This window comes from Geotrypetes seraphini, chromosome 5 (assembly GCF_902459505.1).
Source record: "Geotrypetes seraphini chromosome 5, aGeoSer1.1, whole genome shotgun sequence".
NCBI classification, from domain to species: Eukaryota; Metazoa; Chordata; class Amphibia; order Gymnophiona; family Dermophiidae; genus Geotrypetes; species Geotrypetes seraphini.
This window is the reverse complement of record NC_047088.1, coordinates 24,132,598-24,159,822: the sequence shown is the minus strand read 5'-3', so window position 1 is coordinate 24,159,822 and position 27,225 is coordinate 24,132,598. Positions and strand designations below refer to the sequence as shown.

The 27,225-nt window shown below is 42.7% G+C and overlaps 1 long non-coding RNA gene across 1 annotated transcript in view; it reads right to left on the bottom strand.

The window, feature by feature from the left end:
* Window positions 1-12,850: 12,850 nt before the first annotated feature.
* The window catches only part of LOC117360556, a 100,159-nt gene continuing 85,784 nt past the window's right edge, over window positions 12,851-27,225 (bottom strand). Inside the window, exon 3 of the long non-coding RNA XR_004539448.1 lies at window positions 12,851-12,986. This is a non-coding gene — a long non-coding RNA (uncharacterized LOC117360556). The remainder of the gene's footprint in view (window positions 12,987-27,225) is intronic.

The window sequence follows — 27,225 nt, the reverse complement described above, 5'->3', positions numbered from 1 at the left end:
TTTCCACTACAACATTTCTCCCTCTCATCTTTCTCTTCCCTATCATCTGTACCTCACTCACTCCCTATGACCAAAAATTCTCCTTTCTTCCATTTCCCGTGGACACAACCATCTCTCTTTCCCTCTCACTGACACACCCAATTCTCCCTTTCCATTCCCTCCCCCACCTCAGTATCTCTTTCCCTCCCTTCCTCTCTCCTAAGTTCATGCCTTGTGTCCAAAAACGCACTCCCTCCCTCCCTTGTGTGTTCCGCGTTTGCCTCCCATGTTCAACCCCCTTCTGTGTCCTGTATTTGTCTCCCGCAGTTCGTGTCCAGCCCTCATCTTCCAGTAAATTACCTTATCAGCAACTTTCTCTTTATCATCCAAATGGAGCTCTGAGAGGTAGCTCGAGCTGCAAGGCTCATCTTCTTTTCCTACCTGCCCTGCAGCAGCACGCATAGCCGACCGGAAGTCTTCCCCCGTGGCCAGAGCTGAGGTCAGATGGAAGGCTTTGCATCAGTTACGTGCAGCGTACAGGGCTCGTTGCCCTACATGCTATATGTAATTGACGCAAAGTATTCCCTCCGACATCAGCACTGACATCGGGGGAGACTTCCGATCGGCTATGTGTGCTGCTGCAAGGCAGGTAGGAAAAGAAGACGAGACTCGCGGCTCGAGTTGAATCCAACCCCCGCGGGATCCCCGAGACCATGAGGGGCGTCCCCACAGGATCCCCGTGATCCAAGGGGGCGTCCCCCACAGGATTTCCACGATCCAAAGGGGGAACCCGCGGGATCCTGGTGGGTCCCATGGGATTCTCATGGTCCCCGTGCAGCTCTCTACAATGAGCTCCATCTGCTCAGGCTGGCCCTCCTCTTTCCTACCTAAGATCAAGTGCCTAACCCTCCTCTCTCCAGCCGCTCCTTGGTGCTAATGCATATGGTTTGCTAACCCATGGAAACAGGCTCCTCTGTACTCCTCCCCTTGCCTGCAGATGATGGAGTTTTGCTCTTGGATGGCGCTATCCAGAGGAGCTACCAAGTGCTGCATACCACTCCCTGCAGCCAGACCAGATCTTCCTTATTTCCCTAAGTTCCAGCCTGATCTTGAGATTGCCTGGAGAGCTGTTTACCTGAAAAGTGCTTTGTTTTCTGGGAGCCACTACACATCTAATTGGTGAATTAATTTGGACCCCAATTTGGACAATCTATGAATAATCTGGGGGGATGGGTATCAGCAATTAATTGTCAAGGTTCTGAAATACCAACTTTAAACATCTAAGTATTGACTTGAACTTGTGAATGTTACCTAGATACAAAGGTGTACATGGTTTGGTGGCCACCTGGGAGGAGGGGGGGGGGCTGCTTGGGGCAGTCATAGGATGGTAGTTCACATTCATGCAGCCGTAAGCTCTGACGATTCCCTGCCCTGGAACAGGACATTGACATCAGAGGAGGCAGGGCCAGAGGAGCTTATGGTCATGCGCATGTGGACCACAGCCCCACACTTCATGCACCCGGAGCAGACTGCTCCTACAGCCCCATTCTTGGTATGCTAGAGCCTAGATGCTTCCTTTGATGTTTTAGATATTATGAATTGTAAAATGGTTGTTTCCACTGTATTGTTTTGCATTTGATATACCGTTTGTACATAAGTATTAAGCAGTTTGCAAAACTAAAACATTAGGAACATTGACTTCCCTTATTCCCAAACGGCCTCACGATCTAAACTAAGTGCCTAGGATAAAAACATCATCTGTATGAAAGATAAATCAAAAAGGGAAAACATCAGCATTTTGGAACATTAGCCCCCCTCTATTACTAAGGTGCACTATGCTTTTTAACGCGTGGTAAATATTAATGTGCGCTAATCATGTGCTAAATGCTAACGCATGCATGTTATCCTATGGACGCGTTAGCGCTCACGTTGATTTAGCATGCACTAGAACACTTAACACCCCTTTGTAAAAGAGGGCCTAGATCTAATAAAGTAAGTAAATGTAAAAGTTACAATTACAAATAGAAAAAAGAAATGAAAATTAAACAAAATATAACAGAAAAAAAGCAGAAATTAAGCAAACCCCATTGCATATAACCAGCACATAAGCATGTATTCCTGTTAAGTATTTCAGAAAAGACTACGGGGGTCCTTTTACTAAGGCGCGCTAACCGATTTAGCGCGTTAAAACTGAGTGAGCACGTGCTAAGGGCTCCTTTTACGAAGGCGCGTTAGGGCCTTAACGCGTGGAATAGCACGCGCTAGCCGCTACCACCTCCCTCTTGAGCACGCAGTAATTTTTCAGCTTGCGCGCGCTATAGCGCACGTTAATCCAGTGCATGCGCTAAAAACGCTAGCGCCCCTTCGTAAAAGGAGCCCTAAATGTTAAGTTGCCCATTATATTCTGTGGGCGCCTTAGCATTTAGAATACACTAATATTTAGCGCGCGCTAAATCTGTTTGCGCATGCTAAATCGGTTAGCGTGCCTTAGTAAAAGGACCCCTATATGTCAGCAGATCCTTTTCTATAATATTAGCAGAATTTGTCATGTCCTGAACTGGACATCTAAGTTCCCAACTTCTACTTTTTATCTGAAATGTGGCTGTAAATATAGGGCTCCTTTTACTAAGCTGTGCTAGCGGTTTTAGCGCACGCTACAATGCCACGTGCGCTAGAAGCTAACACCTGCATAGAGCTGGCGTTAGTTTTTTCACAAAGCGCGGGGGTTAGCGCATGCTAATTTTCATAGCGCGCTAAAAACGCTACCGTAGCGTTGTAAAAGGAGCCCATAGCCTCTCCTATCACTTGTACTGTTAACTACAGAGTACAAATGAAAAAAAAAATAAAAAAAAATGCCAGTAACGAGATCAGTTCTTGAACAAATAGCTGTTTGACTAGGAGGATTTTTAGAGACTACCTTGAAGACTCTTGAGAAGTCTCTTATTAAGAACTTTAGTCCCTTGGGGATGGCGTGACCTTTGCAATTAATCTTTGAAAAGAACAGATTTAATGAGATTATATTTTTTTTAATACTGAAGAGGAGGCTTGATAGATATTTTAATCATGTATAATAATAAAGGATCACAATGGTCTATCACTTTAAGCGCATTCCCCTTGATTAGCTATTGTCAACTCCCTGTGTACTACTATGACAACCTAGGCTTCACAGAAAGAAAATTTGCCTAAAGACCTTCCTTGATTTGTTTCACATATCTTGAGTGAATAGTTATTCTGATCTTCAAATGTATAATAATTAACATAGAAGCCAGCGCTGTGGCGGAGCACCCCAATATTAAGCAAACTCATTTACTGTATCGAATCAAGGGTAATTTGTATTATGTATGGTTCCCCCCTCCTTCATTTTGACACTTCTTCGTATTAATTTCTTAGTTCATACGATTCATATTATTGTAATTATTATTAAAAATCTTTGGTCTTTGAGATGAAGACCAAAAAAAAATCGTTATTTTGGAAGATCTTTAATTCATGCAGATGTTTTGATGTTGTTTCATTTAGAGCAGGGGTGTCCAACCTGCGGCCCAAGGGCAGCATGGGGCCCCATGAAGTATTTTCTGTGGCCCCGGTCGAGGGCGATGCAGTGTTTTCCTCTGCTGCCCCCTGGTGTTTACTGTCTTGCCTTCTCCCTCCTCTAGTCTTGCTGCAGCGTTTGCGCGGCCCCCAGAAATATTTTTTTCGGCCAATGCGGCCCAGGGAAGCCAAAAAGTTGGACACCCCCGATTTAGAGCCTAATTTACTATGATATGATACACACCCGAGGCGATTTCAATGGCCTTCAGGGCTCAAATATTTATTTTATTTATTGAAAAAAAATTTATATCCTGCCAGATCCACAGTTCTGAGCAGGTTACATAAAAAGATGCATAATAAAACAGAGGCAAACAAACAATAAATTAAAAATATTAAGGGGTCCTTTTATTAAGGTACGCTAACTGATTTAGCGCATACTAATCTAATCTAAAGATTTGCATGCGTTAAATGCTAAGGCACTCATAGAATGCGCATGCTAGTCTTTAGAGCGTGCTAAATCGGTTAGCGCGCCTTAATAAAATGACCCCCTAAAAAAAGTTTTTAAATGCTTATGGAAAAAGTGAAATAGGACGGTTGTTGTTGAATGGTCCAAAGCAATCTATTCCAGATTAGGAGAGTTTAAAAGGGGGAAAAAATGTTCAAGAATCAATACACATATACCCTTGATATCGTCACTGCAAATGCCCTTCCTCCAATTACTATATCATTTCAAATGATTAATATTAGCAAGAAAATACTCTTCTTTCCAACTGCCCCCCCCCCCCTTTCCTAGAACGTTTTGATTCTCTACCACTCTTTCAGCAGGTCACTCTTCTCCATAATAATCTTCAAACTGCAGCAAATCTTTGGGATCATAGTAATCTTTGCTTCATGAGGAGGCAACTAAGCCATCTTGACCCCCCTCTTTTACTAAGGCGCGCTATGCTTTTCAGCGCACGCTAATCACGCGCTAAACGCTAACGCGTGCATGTTATCCCGTGGATGTGTTAGCGGTTAGCGCACGCGTTGATTTAACGCATGCTAAAACGCTTAGCGCACCTTAGTAAAAAAAAAGAGCCTGAGAGTTAGTAGCATCACATGTCCACTCCTGTTTACCTGCAAGCATATAAGGAGCTCTCACATCCTCTGCTCTGGCAAAGAAAGAATTCTCCATCTTGTGGTTGAAATAAAATCCCACTACTCCTAGGTCACACAGAGTTCTTACGCAAGAGCCTTCCCCTCTTGCCCCTTTCTTTTTCTCCAAATACTCCCTCGGCTGCAGACTTGGCTCAAGGATTCTTGCAGAAGGTTCGGTCACTCTGTTCTACTTTATCTACACCACTTGTGTTAACCATGGTTCATAGACAAAATCGCGCGAAACAACGGCGCGCCGACAACTGAGCGCAAGGTTGACGGCGCGCCGAAGAAAAGCACTATTTTAAAGGGTTCCGACAGGGGGTGTTGATGGGGAACCCCCCTATTTTACTTAACAGACATCGCGCTGGCGTTGTGGGGGGTTTGGGGGGTTGTAACCCCCATCATTATACTTGAAACCGAACTTTTAGCCTGTTTTTAGGGAAAAAGTTCAGTTTTAAGTATAATGTGGGGGGTTACAACCCCCCAAACCCCCCACAACGGCAGCGCAATGTCTGTTAAGTAAAGTGGGGGGTTCCCCCCCCCCTCCCCCATCGGAGCCCTTTAAAATAGTGCTTTTCTTCGGCGCGCCGTTAACCTTGCGCTCAGTTGTCGGCGCGCCGTTATCTCGCGCGATTTGGTCCCGTCACCGTTAACCATGCATTCTGAGCATTGGCGACAGAGACTGCAGGCTTGCAAGTAAGTACAGTTTGTTTCTCATCAAGTTTACGACGGAGTTTATGCCTTCTGGGGCATCCATTTCCTAAAATAGGGTCCGAGCCAAGTCTGTTTTATTGCCCTTAATCTCTGAGTACAATAAATATAATTTTGATTGTTACGCCAACTCTTGGCCTTTTTATCCACTAAGCCCATCGGCTCATCCCCACTTCTTCCCTTTGTGCGACTCTTGGATCATTTTTTTTTCTCTACGCACATTTTCTCTGACCTCTCCGCAAAACTTAGCACCATCAACAATTGGATCCTTACTAATGGTCTCAACCTGAGTCTTGCCAAGGCTCATGCTGTACTATTTTGAAGACAGAACTCCTTTCCTTTATCCTGTTTACCAACTATTTTGAATACAGTACTCCCCCCGATATTCACGGGGGTTCCGTTCCAGGAACCCCCGCGAATGTTGGAAAACCGCGAATACGGTTTTTAGCGGGGGAGACAGGAGAGGGCAGCCAGAGAGGCAGGAGAGGGCAGCTCCTGATTGGTGAGGCCCAACTTTAGTGCAGGAAGAGGCGGTCAGAGCATACCACGAGTGATTTCCTTCACTCGCCGGCGCTCCAGCTGCCCTCTCCTCCCCGGTCATTCGTGATCGGAAAATACTGCGAATGACCGAGACCGCGAATTCACGGGGGAGCACTGTACCTCTGTTTTACTGAATCAGTGAAGATTCTTGCCCTGATTACTTATATCCATCTTACTTTCGATTTTCATATTTCCAATTTAGCAAGGAAATCGTATTACATTCTTCGTCAACATTACCCCATTTGTCCCTTTCTGGAGATTCAAGCTTTTTGAACACTTTTATATTTTACTTTAATAACTTTAGTACAGCCTCACCAACATAACCATTACTGCTGTAGCCATACAGCAATTGACCCCCTCTTATACTAAGGTGAGTTATGCTTTTTAGCAGGCAGTAAATATTAGTACGCACTAATCACGCGCTACATGCTAACACGTGCATGTTATCCTATGAACGCGTTAGCGGTTAGTGCATGCATTGATTTAGCACACGCTAAATGCGTGTTAAAATGCTTAGCACACCTTAGTAAAAGAGGGCCCACTTTTTTTTTTTTTTCTTCTCACTATCCTTGTATTATGATTATTTGGCGTTCTTTCCCTTTTTAATTGATATACACTGCACTGATGTTATAACAAAGAACGGTATATAAATAGAAAATAAACATAAACATTCTGTTTCTAACAAGCAGAATAGTCATACATTAAAAATGCTTGCACAGAAAGGTGAGGTTTCATTAACTTCTTAAATTGTACAATAACCATACATAATCACAATAAATCCTGGTAAAGTATTCCACTAGCATGAACCAGCCATCGAACGCAATGCCAACATATTCTCTGCATAGCATGTCACAACCACATTCTGCGTAGACAACTGCATTGGGAGGGAATGCATGGATGGGAGAACATCGCAGGGGAGGAGACATAGGCATCCTGGGACTGTCTGCCAAGTCTCTTCCCTGAAGAAGCCCTTTCTGGAAACGTCAATCGCTCCTCCTAAACTTACTTGCTCCACTTCATCATTGACGCTGAAACCGTGGATTGAAGACAAAGTTTTATTTTATTTTTCTTTCCAGCTTATGATTTATCTTTAATCTTATCTATTGTTTTGCCTTTGTTTTGTTTTGTTCTATTTCTATCATTTAAATTTCTCCAGAATTCTACTGTTCAACGGCTCCCCCTTCTGCTTCTATTCCTTTCTCTCCTCTCTTCTACCTTCCAAAGTATTTAGATCAATGCTGTCTTGTTAAAATGTTTATTTTATTTTTCCTCTAACTCTACTTTTCACTTCTCTATTACCCTCCAGGTACTTTAGTTAGATTGTGAGCCTTCGGGACAGTAAGGGAATTTTTCAAGTACCTTTCTTATTTCTAATCTTAATGTATATTTTCTGTAAACCGCTTAGAACCTAACAGATGTAGCGGTATATAAGAAATAAATTACATTACATTACATTACATTGCTGTCTCTGATCTCAAACTCCTCCCTGGGGAGACAAACTGATGAAATTTGAGAAAAACAACAGGAAGCCATTGCATATAGGGCCTGTTTTTACAAAGCCACGCTAGCAGCTACAGCGCGGGAACGGCCCCGAAGCCCATAGGCTGGAGTGAGCTTAGACGGCAACTTCAGCAGTTGGAATCTAGGACAACAGCAGGTGGACTTTAGTCTATGGCCCAGAAATATGAAAGGAGACAAGTTAATTTAATCATGTATTTTTAATGAGAATAACTAATGGGCAGGCTGGATGGATCGTTCAGTTCTTTCTCTGCCCTCATTTACTATGCTACTATATGTTACACATATAATGGAAACTAGGGCCCTCTTTTACAAAGGCGCGCTAAGCTTTTTAGCGTGGATTTAGCGTGCCCTAAATTAATGAGTGCGCTAACCGCTAATGTATCCATAGGATAACATGCATGCGTGGGCGTTTAGCGTGTTTGGCATGCGCTAATATTTATCATGCGCTAAAAATCTTAGCACACCTTTTGTAAAAGAGGGGTAGGTATTTCTATTTATTAAATCTTTAGGTCTTTCATTTTTAATGCATTTTATGTGTGCTCTCAAGGACACACCATTTATTGGTTTCACTTTGTTTATCTTGCTAATATACACGCAGCACAAAAATAGGAGAGATAAACTGCTCAACCCTGTGTGTCTAAATATTGCCACCTTTTTTTTTTTAAATAGCTACTGTGGTACATCTATGGTACCATATTTTTACAATAAATTATTCTAGCAATCTGCTCTTTATTTGAAAATTCTTTATTCCAGTAAGGCTCCTTCTTTGTCACATTTAATTGCCTTTGAAGCTCTTGCCATTTGAATTTGCTTTCCTGAACATGCGTTTAATCATTATTTTTTAGCCTTGTTACATCAATCACCACAAGTGCTATAGAAGATTTCTGGGCTGTGAAGTGATAATTTGTTCCAGTGGTACTAATGAGGCAAGCAGTGGTCTAGAGGGAGGTGAGCTGCCTCATAGTCAGTAGCAGATTAAGGTGCTGCTCTGAGCAAGATTTTTAGCAAGATGCTGAAACATTTATCAATAGAGCTTTTGTAGCCCACATTCCCCTCTCATGTCCCACTGCAGACGGGAGAATTAATGGAGCGTGAAGGCCTTGAGATCATACGCTCTTCAACTCATCTTTGGGTGCATTATGAACGGGGGGGAGGGGGGGGACATTGCTTCGGCAGGGATGGAACTATCACTCGTGCCAGGTAATCATAAGAAATTAGGGCCCCTTTTATCAAGCTGCATTACAGGATTTTAGCATGAACCAGTGTGGTAAATGCTCTGACGTTCATAGAATTCCTATGAGCGGTGGAGCACTTACCTCGCCAACCTTCGCTAAAAAAACTCTAGTGCAGCTTGATAAAAAGGAGGTCAAGCATTGCCATACTGAGACAAAACGAAGGCCCATCGAGCCCAATGTCTTAGAAACATACCATGTACTGTCCCTTCCCCTCTCTTAAGAGAACCTTTGTGCTTTTCTTCTTTTCATCATAGGCCAATCCAGGTGATAAATACCTGGTAAGAACTGAAAAGAGTAAAACAAATTTCATGCAGTGAATTTTCCCAAGTCTACCTTAATAATGGTTTATGGGCATTAAAAAAATAAAAATAAATTATGACTAAATCTTCTTTTAAACCCTGCTAAATTAACTGTTTTTACCACATTTTCTGGCAATGAATTCCAGAGTTTAGTTACACACTGAGTGAAGGAATATCTTTTTTTCTATTTGCTTTAAATGGCTTTAAGTTGCTACTTAGGCCCAGATTCACTAAAAGTTTGGGAGTCAATCGCTGTTGGCCAATTCCTGGCCGATTTTAAAATAGCGATTGATTCACTGTCTTTTTTTGCATGCAAATGATTTACACGAGGTGCAAATTGTTTGCATGCAAACTCCTGACTCAAAGCGATTGAGTCGGGGGCAGAGCCCTGACAGTAGTGATAGGAGAAGCAGCATTCTGTCACTGCTGTCAAGGCTTCTAGCTGCGTTAGGCATATGTTTGCACCTAAGGCAGCTTAGTAAAAAAAAAACACTCTGTTCCTTACAATGAGCATAATTGGGGGTATTATTCCATCCTTCCTGCCCCATACACTGAAGTTCTATATCACACCATGCATGTATGTGCATGCATGCATAGAGACTGTGAACACTGAGCACATGGCATAATAGGGGGTAGTGGTCAATGGAGATCGCTCTGAGGAAAGGACTGTTACCAGTGGGGTGCCTCAAGGTTTGATTTTTGGACCTGTTACTTTTAATATTTCTGTAAGCAATATTGCTGAAGGGCTGTCTGGTAAGATTTTCCTATTTGCAAATGACACCAAAATCTACAACAGATCAGACCTACCTGATGGTGTGTATAACATGAGGAAGGAGCTAGTCAAGATTTAATGCTAAGAAATGCAAGGTCACGCATTTGGACTGCAAAACCCAAGAGAAAGGCACAGTTTAGGGAGTGAAGAACTTTTTGCATGAAAGAGGAGCGGGACTTCGGTGTGATAGTATGTGATGATCTTAAGGTGGCCAAACAGGTTGAAAAGGCGACGGAGAAAGCTAGGAGGATGCTTGGGTGCATAGGGAAAGGAGGTATTGATGCCCTGGTGAGACCTCATTTAGAATATTGTGTACAATTCTGGAGACCGCACTTTCAAAAAAATATAAACTGGATGGAGTCGGTCCAGAGGAAGGATAGTGAAGGTGTGTGGTCCTCATCATAAGGCAAGTGGGGGACAGTTAAATATCTCAATATGTATGCTTTAGAGGAAAAGCAGAAGGGAGATACGTGGCATAAATGCACATGAGGAATTGAAAGGAAATTCTTGAATGAGGGGGTATAGGGTGAAGCTGAAAGGGGATAGATTTGGAAATAACCTCAGTGGGTCTGCTCACTCTCTTTCCCCCTCCATGGAAATATCTCTCATTAATATTCATTGTGGAAATTCTGAAAACCTGACTGGCTGTGGTGCCTCCAGAATCAGGTTTGGAAATCCCTGCTCTATAGAGTAAAACTCACTAAAAAAAAAAAAGATAATAAAACAGCATGCATCTTACTAGAAGTTTAAGATGTATGCACCAATCCATAGTATGTTTGAGTAAAAAAAATAGCATTCATACAAGCACTGCATCAGCAAAAGTGTATGCGAATACCGAATAGACTGGCCATGCTAAACTGAACTTTCCAAGGACTCTTTCTCTCGTTGCTTCTTCTTAATTAAAAATGATAGAAAATAAAATCCAGGGCAGAGAGCAAGTAAAAAGCTTTTAGTGGCTGAGTAACTGAATCCCACTAGAGGAGGTCAAAGGAGAACAGAGAAATCGAAGACAGGAAAAACAACATCCAAATGACTTGTTTTATACAAATTTGTATTCAATATATTTCGGTTATCAAATATTCCAATTTTGTAAGAAGATAAGTGGGTGAATGCCTGTGGGTTTCTCTATATTTGTGTAAGTTTGGGTATTAAAAACCCGAAGTAAGAGGATGTGATTGGAGAAACACTGGACATGCTTAGATAGAGAAGGCATATAGGAAATGAATATACGGTAAGTGATGGCAAATAAGAGAGACAAGAGGGAGAGGGGTGAGAGTATAAGGAATACCGTAAATGCTAGAGGAAAGAGGTCTACAAGAGAATGAAATGGAGAAGGGAGAATGAAAGAAAGTATCTTTCCTCTATGAGCATCGGATAGTGCAATCAGGCCCAAATTATAAACTCATAGTGAGCTGGAAAAAGTCAGATTCCCTGACAGCTATAAAGGTTAAAGCATCACAGCATCTACTATGGAAAGTAATCACAACTTTCATAAAAATGACCATCATTATAGCTCAGTTAACATATTCTAGACCAGTGGTTCCCAAACCTGTCCTGGGGGACCCCCCAGCCAGTCAGGTTTTCAAGATATCCCTAATGAATATGCATGAGAGAGATTTGCATACCTGTCACTTCCATTATAAGCAAATCTCTCTCATGCATATTCATTAGGGATATCTTGAAAACCTGACTGGCTGGGGGTCCCCCAGGACAGGTTGGGAACCACTGTTCTAGACAATTGACATAGGGAAAGGGAACGGGACTTGAATACCGCTTTTTTTTTTGCACTTACACGCTCAGAGCAGTTTTCAGCTACAGTGGCAGAATAACGCTTAAATTTAGGAATTTGGTTGGTTGGCCTAAGAACTTTTCAGCACCCCTTCGTGTATGCAAAGAGTGTTATCTTATTTTGTTAAGTGCCAATTTGCAGAAATGAAATTCTGTTTTTTGACATTGTTCCAGATCGTTGATTGGAACCATAGCCGCGTCGTTCTCTTCTTGGCCGGGCTGAGAACTTTTCAGCACCCCTTGGTAGTGTGAAGAGTTTCAGTCTGTGGTAACCAGAGCTAAGACTGTGATGTCATAATGCCTCATTCCACCAATAAGAGCCAACCTCATCAGTGACATCACAATGGCTTCATTGCCCTATTCTTGGCTCACTTTTATTACATATGGGAGAGTGCAGAAAAGTTTTCAGCCCAACCAATTTCCTAAATTCTGAGTGGGTTTTTTTTGTTGTTGTTTTTTTTTCACCACTGTAGCTGAAAAGAGTGTTATCTTATTTCATTAAGTGCCGATTTGCAGAAACAAAATTCTGTGTTTTGACATTATTTCATATCAGTGATTGAACCATATCTACAGTATTCTTTTCTTGGTTTGGCTGAGATTTTTTTCAGCATCTTCTCATATAGATGTATTTATTTTGCACTTGGGACAATGGAGGATTAAGTTACTTGCCCAGGGTCAAAAGAAGCGGCACTGGGATTTGATCCCACAACCTCAGGGTGCGGAGGCAGTAGCTCTACCACTCGGCCATGCCTCACCTAAAGCGCCGCCAATTGCATTCCATTCCTAGACCATTCAGGAGAGGCTATTATTCCACATCAGAAGAAGAAAGTCTGCTAAGGAGGGAAGTTGTCAACATAAGCCACAGTCAAGTTTGGTTATTTTAGCACAAAATCAGGATATTTTAGTACAGGCTCCCATTTTATGCAATAAGACCCCCTGCTAAAATAGCCCAGCTTAACAGTAGTCCCCCTGTTGATAACTTACACCCTAAGAAACATCTGCTAAGCACTGGTGAGAAAAGACTACCTAGTGACTGTCCATCCTAACTCCTTGTTAAAGACTTTTGTCAGGGACTAAACCCTCATCTACAGCAGCCTTGTCTCCACTGTGACACCTCTCTTGCAAAATCTATGAACTGTCTGTGATCATGCAATATATAGAATGCCATGGCAAAACCTTTAACAATTGCCTCTTATTTCCATTCTTTACTGCATTTTGTCTCAAACAGCTTGATGTGCGATGTTAGGAAAAAAAAAAAGCATCCATGATCCTTTTGACTGAAAATTCATTTGCATTGTAAACAAGCAGAATTATTTTTGAAATGCTCAAATGTGTGGGTACGTTTCTCGGCTGTTGATGTCTTTCCTTCTATCGTTCTCTCAGATCCTATCCGCTACCTTCTGCTATGGTCACGGTAGCCTCCATCTCTTCCATCTGTAAGCAAGAATATCTCCTGCCAGTTCAGTGGCCTGTGGGCTGAAATGTTAACAACTGGTTTGAAGAAGTTATTTTAAAAAATTGGCATAAGTAAATGTATGCTAATTAGCATGTAGGGGAGAGAATTCTAACTATTAAGAATGCACCTGATAAAGTCTCATTTGCACGCGATGCTCATTTATAGGCGTGTACATGTTAATTTTAGCAGGTGCATGCTAATAACGTTTCAGATTGATTTAACATGTATGGTAATCCATTAGTGCATAAGAAGCCATTATTTTTTACTATTTGCTAAATAGCCTTGGTGTACAGTTGGGCTTTAATGCACAGGTCCCTTGTAATTAATTAGAAAATAAACTTGTAAAAATCAGTAAAATGAATACATTTTTAAAAACTTATACATTTCCAAAAATTCATTGAAAGAAATTATCCCCCCTCCTTTACAAAGCCACACTAGCGTTTTTAGCGCCGGCCAGGGCGGTAACAGTTCAGACGCTCATAGGAATTCTATGAGCGTTGGACCTGTTACCGTGGCAGCCTGCACTAAAACGCTAGCATGGCGAAGGGGGTATATGAACGTTTAAGCTTGCTCTATAAATAATTCCCTTCATCACACATTTTAATGGTTCTTTTTTTTGGGGGGGAGGGAACAAAGTTTACCCTGTTATGCTCGGAGGTAGTCCCATATAATTTATAAACCTAGTACACCTCCCTGGATCTGTTTTTCATTTATGATCAGAAATGACTCATGTTTTCCCTCCTCTCTCGTATATTAATTAATTAATTTCAGTTTTCTACATTATTCTCTCAGGGGAGCTCAGAACGGTTTACATGAATTCATTCAGGTACGCAAACATTTATGAGGCTAGACCAGTGTCTCGCAAACTTTCCGGCCGCGACACGCTTCAGTGGAGAGATCCGGGAGGAGGGAAGGTGTGGGGAGGAGGAGGAGGGACGCTGGCGAGGAGGACAGTCATCCGTGCTGGCTGACTGCCTACAGGACACGAGAGGCACGTCCTGTAGGCAGTCAGCCGGCGCGGATGACTCTCCCCTCCTTGCCAGTGTGTCGCGACACACCTGAAATTTCAGGAGGCACACAGTTTGCTATACACTGGGCTATATAGTACTCTAAGTACCTATGGTGTATCTGTTCCCTAAGGAGTAACGGCAACCCACAGAGATGGGTTCTGAAGTAGACAAGCTACTATACAGTAGATTGTTGAGCATGAATTTATTAATTAATATTTTATTGCAAACTACACTGGGCTTTTTTAGTAGGATAGGTATAATAAAGTTCTTAAAAAAAAAATACACTTTCATGAGTTTAGAAACACTATAATTGTTTGCTAGTATTTGAAAGGGAGAGAAATATAAATGCACAAAATGGCTTCATTTCACCATCTTCCTAGCAGTCTGATGAAAATCATCAGGATTCCAGGTTGCCAAAAGCAATTAGAGTTATGTTTTCTATCAGTATGCATATTCAGGATGACATATGATCTGTTCTATCATGCTATCTAATTATCACACTTCTGAGTTTGCAAGCACGACTTATAGTTTGTATGATGGGTAACACACAAAAGTCAGTATTGAATGACTTCTATGAAATACAATGAAGGTAATCTCACGGTAATCCAGACATACGATGTGTTCAATTATAAAGGACATAAAAATTAGCTTCACCTCTACTGACGTATCCTGCTTCATGATAATGTAGGTCTTATATTGTATAATATGGCAGCTTTTAACCAGAAAAAATTGAGACTATATTTGTTCCAGCAGATGGATTTTTATGGATAATGAAATGTCCAGATAATGAGACTTTCTGATAGGAAACTGCCATTACCTGAACTTTTTTATTATTTAAAAATCAGTCGGCCTCATGTGTTGGTTTTTTTTTTCTCTATAAAACAGAACATGGACCACGGCCTACACTCTTTTGGATCATGGGCGATTTTCGATCAAGAAATCTTGGATACAAAGTGCTCTCTTGTATTTAGGTAAGATGGTCCCCCCAAAAACTGGCTACAGCCAATGGAACTATCACACAACCAACCAACCAACCACCCATCAGATAGTTCTAATACTAATTTATAGGACCATCAGATGATATATGAAGGGGTGCTGAAAAATTCTCAGCCCAACCACCAACTTCCTAAATTCTGAGTGTTATTTTGCCACTGTAGCTGAAAAGAGAGTTATGTTATTTTCTTAAGTGCCAATTTGACTTTGTTTCAGATCATTGATTGAACCATATCCGCGTCATTCTTTTCTTGGTTGGGCTGAGAACTTTTCAGCACCTCCTGGTAGTGTGAAGAGTTTCAGTCTGGCAACCAGAGCTGAGATTGTGCTGTCATAATGCCTCATTCCATCATTAAGAGTCAACCTCATCAATGATGTCACAATGGCTTGATTGCCCTATACTTGGATCACTTTTATTACATAGGAAGGGGTGCTGAAAAGTTCTCAGCCCACCAACCAACTTCCTACATTCTGAGTGTTATTTTGCCACTATACCGTAGTTGAAAAGTGGCATCTTATTTCGTTAAGTGCTAATTTGCAGAAACAAGATTCTGTGTTTTGACATTGTTTCAGATCATTGATTGAACCATACCGTCTTTCTCATCTTGGTTGAGCTGAGAACTTTTCAGCACCCCCTCATTTGTGTGTGTGTTGTATATATATATATATATATATATATTAGGAAGCAATCTTCAAACCGCACTATTTAGAATCCATAGGTAGTATCAATCTTATAAATTAGTACAGCATTCTCAGAAATAGCTTCCAACATAACATGTTTTGCCCCCAAATGGTTACATCAGGGATATAACTATCCCAGCATGCACTGGGAGAGAAGCCTAAGATTCCGGTTGGCCCAGGTGCCTAAGGCTCCTCCTAAGTGCCTGGGCCAACCAGGGCCTAAGGCCCCTCCCGGTACATCCCACGATGCACCGAGAATGCCCACAACTCCTGCCGGCCGGAGAGAGTAAGCATCCCTCCGGCAGGCCAACCCAAAACAGGTACTGGTTGGGTCTGGGTGGGCTTTGGGGGGGTTCGGTGTGGCAGCATGCCTGCATGGGGGGTTCCAGCAGAAAGAACTGGGCATCCCTCCTGCGGGAGATATCTCGGGGGAAGTGGCAGCAAAAGAATTTGGGTGATCTTCCTGCCGCAGATATTTTGGGGTGGGGTGTGGCAGGAGGAATTTGGCACTCCTCCTGCTGCAGACATTCGAGGGTGGGTGGGGGTGGCTGGCTTCAGGGGTTCCAGCAAGAGGAACTGGGCATACTTCCTGCCTGAGGATACCTTGGGGGGGAGTGGCAGCAAGAGGAATTGGGCATTCCTACTGCTGCAGACATTTGGGGGTGGGAGGCGGCTTTGGAGGTTCCGGCAGGAGTGACTGGGCATTCACCTTTAGGGGGGATGGGTTCCCTGCCGTAGCTGCTAAAGTGACTGCGGCAGGGAGATTCCCTTGCCGCGATCAACTCAGCGGCAACGCTATTCTCTAACCGGCACCTGTGACTTGGACACCGATCAGAAAATCATGGTGGTTAGGCAGGTTTAGGTGTCTGTCCATGAGGACAGACATCCTATATAATAAAACCCTAGCCGCGCATGCGCACTCCTAACTGCGTGCTTCCATGATCTGTAGGTCTGTGGCCACAGGAGTGCGCATGCACGCATGTAAGAATCGGCATAACAGCTGCGACTCCGCCGCAGGCCCTAGTCACACTACTAACACGCCGTGAATCTCCCCCTCCCCCCTAGACACACCAGTAACACGCCGTGACTCCCCCTCCCCCCCTCCAACCCTACCCGGCACAACAGAAATCCCCGTTGACCCTCCCAGCCGACCTCCCACCGCTAGACGGCTGACAAACCTGGCAGCTCCAGCAGCGTCCCAGGCACACTAAACACGCTGCTTCGGGTCTTCTACTGGCCTAATTTCCTCTGCCGTGTCCCTGATGACATTATCAGGGATGCGTCAGAGAAAATTAGGCCAGTGGAAGGGGGATGGGAGGCAGGCAGGCTGGCATCGGAGGGGGTGGGGGGGTTCAATGGAAGGCAGGCAGGCAGGATGGCATCGGGGGGGGGGGGTTCCATGGAAACATGCTGCTCAGGGGATGGAAGGCAGGCAGGTAGGCTGGCATGGGGGGGGTTTCAATGGAAGGGGGATGGGAGGCAAGCAGGGAGGCTGGCATCGGAAGGGGGTGGGGGGTTTCATGGAAACATGCTGCGGGCAGGCTGGCATGGGGGGGGTTTCAATGGAAGGGGGATGCAGGCAACGGACGGGGTGGGTGGGTTTCAATGGAAGGCAGGCAGGCTGGCATCTGGGGGTGGGGTGGTTTCCATGGAAACATGCTGCTCAGTGGGATAGGAGGCAGGCTGGCATCAGGGGGTTTCAATGGAAGGGGAATGGGAGGCAAGCAGGCTGGCATCGGAGGGGGGTGAGGGGTTTCAATGGCAGGCAGGCTGGCATCGGGGGGTGGGTGGTTTCCATGGAAACATGCTGCTCAGGGGGATAGGAGGGAGGCAGGCTGGCATCGGGGGGTTTCAATGGAAGGGGGATGGGAGGCAGGCTGGCATCGGAAGGGGGGTGAGGGGAGAAAGGAGGCACTGGGGGCACTAAAGACATAGAAAGGGTCACTGGGGGCACTAATGACATAGGAAGGAGGCACTGAGGGCACTAAGGACACAGTGAGATTCACAGACAGAAAAAATGACAGACAGGCAGCGTGCAAGGAGAGAGAGACAAAGAAAAAAAAATACCCAGACAGACAGACATCTACTCTAGCACCCGTTAATGTAACGGGCTTAAAGACTAGTGATTCTATATAGGACACCTATGTGTGATTCTCAAAAGCCACTTAGGCGGCTTCTGAGACCAGGCGTCCTATACAGAATCTGGCCCTAAAAGCATAGTGCCCTATTAACTGCTGGGTGTTCAATGCAGAGTGGATAATAAAGACAGATTTGATTTCAGAACTAAAAAGTCTTTAATCCTCAGTTCATTAAACAATACTTGTGTCGCACATCTAAGGACTTGACAGAGCCATGTTTCAGCAAAACATCGCCTGCGCCTGTGTCTACAATCTGGAGATCTACACACAACTGAACCTGCTACAACAGATTGCTATACAGTGCTCTCCCAGTACTCTGCTATGAAAACAAATTATAGCATTTTGGGTTGCTGTTTCCTGGAATAACTTGATTTTTTTTTTTTTTTTCCGCCAGTGAAATGCAACCACTTCAAACATTTCAAAAGAAACAACTGGGAAAGTCTGCTTTAAAATGCAACATATAATTTCTGTTATGTGTAACTGACTGTACACTGCTGGTGTGGTGAACTGGTTGCTTTTGTAATCTGTCTTGTACACCCCAGTAGGTTTATCCTTTCTAAAGAAATGTTTATTAAGTTACAACTAGGTCAATATTTGAACCCCACTGTTGGTATTTTTTTCCCAATGCTGGTTGTGGCATTTTAATTAAATTATTTATACTTAGGGTTACCATATGGCTCCAGAAAAAAGAGGACAGATTGAGACATCTGGGTTTACTTTCCATTACTTATACTTAAGCATTACTTAGCACATAGGGGAGATTGAATATGTGGGCACTTTCTTCTTGGCACCACAGTGCCACCTGGTGAAAGCCTTTTCTATTACATCAAGGTGCCCAGATTCCTTTTTAAATCCAAATATAACTTGGCATCTGCGATCTTTACATTTTCCCCCTGAGTTCTATATATGGCACCCAAATTTGTGCATGCACTTAAGATACGTCCATAATTTAATTGAATAATGAGCTCAAACTGTCCATAACTGGGTGCTAACAACCAACACTTGATGTTAATTGGTAGGCACACATTTAAATTTGCATGCTATTCTATAAGACAGGGCTCTTGTCTCTTATAGCATATATCTCTAAAAGGGGTGTGGCAAAGGAGTGTCAGGGACTTTCCAAAATGTTGCATACTTAGTTATGGAAAACTAGCTCGGCGTGCCTAAATTGGGCGCCAAGATTGACATCAGGTTTCTGCAGGTGCAAGTCTGGTGCCTTGCATTATGGAATGGGAATCGGAGCTAAGGGCTATTCTATAAAGAGGCATGCCCTTTATAGAACAGAGCCAGTTGTTCGGCACACATTTTTCAGCCCCGTTTATAGAATGCAGCCTTTTATAATAATAATAATAATAATAATAACTTTATTCTTATATACCGCCACAATCTTGCGACTTCTAGGCGGTTCACAATGAAGAAAAACTGTACAGACAGCGAATTACAGAGTATAGCATTGAACATTTTTGCTTTTCAAAAATTTGTTAAGAAGTTTTGTTTTTAATACTATTTGTTATCATATATGATATATTAATTGTACATCGCTTAGAAAGTGTTATAGGCGATTCATCAAATAAAATTGAACTTGAACTTGAACATCTTGTGATAGTACAAGGAAAATTACAAGGTTAGTGAATTACACGGTTTCAGTGAGTAACTTTATACAATCGGCGGAAATTGAGAGCATAAGTAGAATAGGTGAAAGGAGATTGCGCGGTCCATGAGTTACAAGGTGCAAGACTGAAAAGATGATAAAGATAACTTAAGAATGTTGATGAGGAACTAATTTGTTTTCATGGTGCATTAACGGAGGACGGGCACCAGTGGGGGGTAAGTCTGGTTAGGTTATGAATTTCTTAAACAGGGTGGTTTTTAATTCTTTCCTAAAGACACTATAGGATTCTCTGGCGGCATCGGTGAAGTAGCCTAGCCAAGTGTGCAGTCTACCTGCTTGGAATTTGAATGTTCTGTCTAAGAAGGTACGATATCTACAGCCTGTGATATTAGGATAGGTAAAGAGGTTATGGTTTCTGGTAGGTCTGGTAGAGGAGTGGAATTCAAAGTGAGGTAGTAGGTAGCTGGGGGCCAATCCCCAGATTAGTTTGTAGCAGAGGCAGGAGAATTTGAACAGAATTCTTGCTTCAATTGGTAACCAATGAAGGAGTTTGTAGAATGGACTAACGTGATCGCTTTTCTTTAGTCCGAATATTAAGCGGATGGCCGTATTTTGAACTATTCTCAGTTTTCTCACATTTTTTTTAGGTATCCCCAAGTAGACAATGTTGCAGTAATCCAGGGTGGATAAAATCAGTGACTGAACCAATATTCTGAAGGATAGCGGGTCAAAGTATTTTTTTATGGTTTTCAGTTTCCAAAGGATGAAGAAGCATTTTTTGGCCACTGAGTTTATATGATCGGTCATTGACAAGTAGGTGTCCAGGGTGACTCCCAGTATTTTTATGGTTTTTAGTATTGGGTGATCATGGCCATTTACATGTATTGTAGTTGCGGAGATTTTTTCGTTTGGGCTAGCAAGGAAAATCTTTGTCTTTTCTGCGTTTAGTTTCAGTTTTAAGTTTAAAGTCCATTTTTCTATTTCGGTCATGATGGAGGAGATTTGTTTTGAGTTGGCTGAGGTCACATTTGTTATTGGTATTAATATGGAGATGTCGTCTGCGTATATGTAATAAGTTAGGTTAAGCCTTTGTAATAGGTGACCTAGGGAGGAGATGTATATATTGAACAGGGTGGGAGATAGGGGGGAGCCTTGTGGGACTCCCGAAGGGCTTTTCCAGGGTTTAGAGTAAGTTCCTTCATGGACCACTTGATAAGACCGTTTGGTTAGGAATCCTTGGAACCAGGTCCATACTCTTCCTGATAGTCCCATTTCGTCTAGGCACCTAAGCATTGTTTCGTGGTCCACGAGATCGAAGGCGCTGCTGAAGTCTAACTGTAGGATCAGGGCGCTGGAACCTTGATTGAAAAGGTCGTATAGGTGGTTAAGGAGAGAGCCTAGGACTGTCTCAGTACTGAATCCTTTTCTGAACCCTGACTGGTGGTCATTTAGGAGAGAGAATTTATCTAAGTGATTTACTAGTTCCAAGTTGACCAGCCCTTCCAGCATTTTGGTGAAGAAGGGGGTGCTCGCTATGGGTCTGTAGTTGGATGCCATTGTGAGTGAGATCTTCTGGTCTTTGGGTATGGGTGTAATTAGGATGTGTCCCATATTTTCCAGATAAGTTCCGTTATTGAGAGAGTATGTTGCCCAGTTAAATAGATCCCTTTTAAATTCTGGTATTGCATCTTGCATGATCTGAGACGGACATTCATCTAGTAGACAATTTGATTTGGAGTATTTTTTGAAGAGTGCAAGGAAGTTGTTCCAATCTGGGGGCTCGAAGTGATTCCAGCTCATGTCGCCACTGGACTCACTATTCTGCGATTTGAGATTGAGTTCGAGATTGGGTGGAGGAGGGGGTATTGAGGCTCTTAAGTCGGTGATTTTTTTCCTAAAGTGGTTGGCTAGGGTGGTGACCGCTGGGATTTGATCATGAGCCCGCAGTTACACCAGCCATAGACCTGTTTTAACTACGGGCACCTTAATGAAGCTGGAGGGTGCAGACGTTGTGGGGGAGCACTGGGGCTTGAAATTCAAATCTCACTGCTGCTCCATCTGACCTTGGGTAACTCATTTAACCCTCCATTGTCTCTGCTATTTAAATGAGATTGCAAGCCCTCCGGGGACAGAGAAATAACTTCACGTAATTCACCTTGAGCTACTACTGAAAAAGGTGTGAGCAAAAAATCAAATAAATAAATAAATATACGAGGGTAAATCAAGAAGTAAAGGCAAACCAAATTTAATGGCTTTAATAGAAGTGCTGTGAGCAATTGAACATATCACTTTTCCCCAATAGACCCCATGCAAGACGACACATTTGTTGTAGTGTTCAACTAGCTTCTGCAGAGAAATGATTTTTTTGGCTGCTCCTGAAGACAGTCGAGCACCTCTTCCTTTACTAATTTTCATTTCATTTTTTTTTTTGTTGTTGTTTTTGCTTCCGATTCTATTGTTCTTTACATTTGTATTGTAGATTCTTTATGCTTTGCTTTGTATATGACTAGAATACTGTCTTGCAGTATAAATCAAATATTAGTTTATACAGTTTTCTAGACTATGTTTCTGCTTGTGAAAGAGTAAGGGGTTATCTTCTGCAAATGCTACCATTCCACCTCCATACAGCAGGGGCTGCCAGCCCAAGACTTTGTGGACTACATGTCCCAGATCACACAGGGCTTTACAAGTCGGTGCTGAGCTACCTTAACAAGGTAACCCCCTGCTGAGTCAGGGATCAGGATTCAGCAGGGAGGTGGTTATCTGCCACAAAGGAGAATCATTGGGGAGAGGTCCCCATGAGAGAGAAAAGTCTGTGAAGAAGGAATGAGTCCCAGGGAGAAAGAAACTTCTCCTTTCCCAGCTGTAGGCTGAGGGAGCCTTGGAAAGGTTTGGAATGTGTGCAAGAACCTCCAGGGATGACTGGTTTCTATTGAAGCAGGGTAAGCCAAGCCCATAAGGAAAATAAATGAGAAAGTGACTTAAGGCTATGAAAACTAAGCAGTTGTTTGTGCCTTTCTGGAGTCTGCGAGGAAACAAGACTCAGGTCTCTAGAAAAATAAAAACTTTCTTGTTGTACCTTTTTAGTGTGGTTGCTTGTGCTGTTTTGAGTGCATGTGGGTAGTGCTCCGGGTGAGTCTGGACTGGACTCTGCCACACTGCATTACATGAACACTTGGTTTATCCATTAAAAAAAAAAATCACCAGAAGAAGCAAACAGTACAGTGGTACTAACTCCTAATTTGTTTGCAAGGCATGCGCTTCAATCCTCTAAAAGAGGTGAACAGCAGTGCAACTTTTCATGACTCATATCTAGGTTCATAGATGCCACAGTGTATCCCCCCACCCACCCTATCATTAGTGATTTTGCCCTTCTATTCTCATTCAGCTAAATATAGGGGCCGCATTAGCTCTTGGGGAGGCTAGTCCATGAGTTGGAATGGTGGAGACAAAAGGGCTCCTCCCCTCACATACTCCTGGCCACATGATTTCTGACCATGTGACTGCAAGGTGACTTCTGAGTGTCATCTAACAAACCATGGGACTCGGTGACATCAAGGCTGAGTAGCTGACTCCCTTGTTAGGGGGGCAGCACTTATGTGAGAGAGAAGATAAAAGTGGTCACAAGCTAGGTGTAATTTTCAGTGCTCAATTTGGGTGCATGTCACTGGTATTGGTGCAAATTTTAGGAATGCCTCTGATCTATCCATGCACCTCCCATGGCCATACTCCCTTTTGGGTTGCATGCTACGGGGTTATAGAATAGCGCTATCAAAATATGCACCCAGTTCCAAATTGGTGCCGAATCAGTGCCGATTAGTAAGAAATTACTGGCACTAATTGGCTCCTTGGCCAATTTAACTGGGTGCACATCTAGGATCAACACCCAAATATCGATACACAAATCTGGGTGCCATACATAGAATCTGAGTGTATGTGTGGATCTGCTCCACGCCCAATTCTGTAACATCATACCTAAAATCCATAGCGCACAACTCAAAAGGGAGCATGGCCATGGGGGGGGGGGTTGTTTAAGATATTCCCAGAAATTAGGTGTAACGTTATAGAATAGGGTCAATTACACACCCAAATGCCATTATTAGTTGCGTCAGCATTTACACAAGGTTTCAGCAGGCATAAGTGCCAGGCCCAAAGTTAGGTGCGAGATCCGCACTAAGCTAGTGTTTTATAAAAGAGCATTCCACACAGAATACCCTTCCAGCACCTAATTTTGCCCACCATCTATTTAACTGCGTCCTAAGAGATCAATTTAAAACAGGAAGCCTACATTTGGACGTGAGGAAAATGCCTATTTTGGCACTACTTTATTTAAAAATACAAAAAAAAAAAAAAAAATTGTCACCTGTGTAACTTCCTAAAATAATAGCACACTTCCAGCACCAATATTTCCTAGATTGAAAGCATGAGCATTACACCTTCAACCGTGATGTTATTCATACTCTGTTCTAATTCTACTCCTGTGCACGTACTGTGATAGGCAAGACTGGTTTTTCCTGTCCTCGTTGGCCTTTCATTACAGCAATAGCTTAGAAGAGTCTGAAAACAAGATTAGAGCCCTTACGGGAGAAAAAAGCCTGAGCTGGCACCCCACATTGGGGAGGACATTTCAGAGATGCCAAAGATCCAAGTCTATATGGAGAAAGCCTGAGTGGAGTGGAAGGGGCAAAGAGCAGACATGCTTCCTCTGACTCACAAAGCAGTACACTTCTCCCTCCATATTCGCTGTGATAGCGGATTAACAGAATCGCAAATACAGAGAAACCATGAATAACTTTTTCATATGCTATTCGCTGTTTCGTGACTATAGTGAAACCGTGAATAACATGGTGGGAGACCTGGTCCGTTCCTGAAGGAGAGGCAAAACGCGGTGAAGAAAGTGCTGGGAATCAGCGATTTTCTCTGTAAACGCTTGGAATCAGCGATTTCTCTATGCAAGCTGATGTAATTTGGGGGGGGGGGAGGAGCCAGCAAGCTAAAAAACGCGAATAATCGAAACCGCAAATGCTGAAACCGCAAATACGGAGGGAGAAGTGTACATAATGACTCCAAGAATGAGTTGGGAGGAAGCGTCTCAGCCCTGGGATTTTTGGGACGACAGGGAAGCCAGCAGCCTGGGACTAATGCTAAAGCTCGACACACCAAATTATTACAGAAAAAGAAAACCATACAAACTGCACTGACAACTTTGAAGGCAACTTAAAATCTGTGTCAGGTCAAAAGCGCGCCGGGACAAAGGAGCGAGCAGACAATTGAGCGCAGCATGGAGGCGCCGCCGAAGAAAATTACTGTTTTTAGGGCTCCAACGGGGTGGGGGGGCATGGGGGAGGCGTCCCACCCACTTTACTTAATACAGATCGCGCCGCGTTGTGGGGGCGTTTGGGGGGGTTTGGGGGGTTGTAACCCCCCACATTTTACTGAAAACTTCACTTTTTCCCTGTTTTTAGGGAAAAAGTTAAGTTTACAGTAAAATGTGGGGGGTTACAACCCCCCAAACCCCACACAACGCCGGCGCATTTTGTATTAAGTAAACTGGCGGTGCTCCCCAACAAAACCCCCCGTCGGAGCCCCTAAAAACAGTAATTTTCTTCGGCGCGCGCCTCCATCTTGCGCTCAGTTGTCAGCGCACGCCTTTGTCTTCCGCGTTGTTGTCTATGAACCTTAAAATCAATGGGGTGCTCATTTCCCAGATTTCCATTCCTATCACTCTGCCTCTTTCTTAAGTCACGGAGCATTTTGGATAGCACACAACCCCCGAAACTCATATATCCCCACCTTGGTTAGAGGTTGAAAGATATTTATTGGTCTCGATTTCTTTGCTCGTACTTTTGACCTCAAGCGTTCTCTACAATCTGAAAGACTACAAATTACTGGAAGAAACGCAAAACAGCCTCATCACTTTGGACCATCACCTGCAAAATTATTGGGCATTGTTATTATACCCAATTAATACACCTATGGCCAATTTTAAATTTGGGATGAGTCCAAATGGCAGTCTCTAGGACTATGATCCACCAAGAAACTGCAGTCTAACGATTGCTTTTATTCATTTCAGGAATTTATCTCTAGTTATTTTACAACAAGCATTACCGTCTTTAAGGGCTCCTTTTACGAAGGTGCGCTAGCATTTTTAGCAGACGCACTGGATTAGCGCACACTATAGCGCGCGATGCCCCAAAAAACTACTGCCTGCTCAAGAGGAGGTGGTAGCGGCTAGCGTGCGTGGCATTTTAGCGCGTGCTATTCCGCACGTTAAGGCCCCAACACACCTTTGTAAAAGGAGCCCTAAATTTCTGTGACTCACACACACCTATTAGATGTTTTACTGTCTAATGCTATCCAGTCAGTTTTGGGATCCTGAAAGAATTCTAAAAACTTGAATGACATCTTCTGGTGACTCACAGTTGGTTTTTTTTAACAATTCTTTATTTATTGATTTTAACATTTGACAATTTTCAAATTTCAAATCAAAAGAAAAAAAAAACCCCAATGTAACCACAATCAAATATAGAATCAAAATTTAGGAATTTAAACAAAATATTACAAAGTATAGTTAGTTCACCATTTAAATGGAAGCGGAGCTGATGATAGGCTGAAATTTTTAAACAAATAAGGAAATAAAAGAAAGGAAAATCTAGATGTGGTCTAAATGCTCTTAAACTATTCTCCCTGAGCTATCTGAAAGCCAGCCATGCCCATAATTAATCAAGAACTACTCTTAGTGGAAATAAATTTAGATAACTGCTGTGGGTCATAGAAGACATACCTGTCCTCCTTATAAACCGAAACACATTTACAGGGGAATCCGAGAACAAAAAGTTGCCCCCAGCTGAGTAACCTGTGGTCTCAAAATAAGAAACTGTTTTTGTCTTTTCTGGGTAAGGCGGAATACATCAGGAAACATTCTGATAGTATTATTTATTTATTTATTTTATTTATTTATTTATTTATTTGGATTTCTATCCCGTCCTCCCAGTAGCTCAGAACGGTCTACAAATGAACATACACAGTGGAGAGTAAATAGACATATAAGTAATACAACAGGTTTAGTAATTGGATTTATAGATTTTGGAGAGAATTAAATACAGGGAGAGTATAGCAGAAAGAGAGAAGGGGGAAATACAGTAGTTTAGTTTAAGGAAAGTTATATGCGTTTAGATACAATTTGTTGGTGGAGAGAGTAAGAGAGGGTTATATTGGAGTTTTGGGGGGGAGATAGGAGAGTGGAGGGGGGTGTAAGGGGGGAGAAGACAGAGGAGATCTTTAGTTGAAGAGGAGGGTCTTTAGTTAAAAATGAAACATTTTTATATTTAAAAAACAGCTTTAACATCCATTCTCTATCAGAATCAATAGCAAACTGTACCATCAATGTAGCGGAATGGTGACTCAGTTTGTTAAATGCATGCATTTGGGGGGGGGGGGAGTGGATTCCCCCAGATACTTTTAGCACTGGAAAATTAGACAAATCTGATCTCCATTAGAAACCTATCTATCCAGAAACTGATGTATTCCCTCACTAACAAACAAAAACAACGGAATACTTATTTGACTTGTTCAATTGCTTTTTTTTCTTTGCTATTGCATGTGATTTTTTTTAAAGTTTAATATTTATGTTCTTGCTTTAGTTATAATGGCAATACAGTGAGTAGACCAAGAACAGACCAAAGTATTTCAAGGAGGTCCAAAATAATCTTAATGAGCAACAACACTGGAGGGGTAAAAACTGAAAACAAGCCACAGGATAACGGGAGAGAAACATATTTATCAAATTCAGCGAAAGACACTTGACACCACTCTGGTATTACTA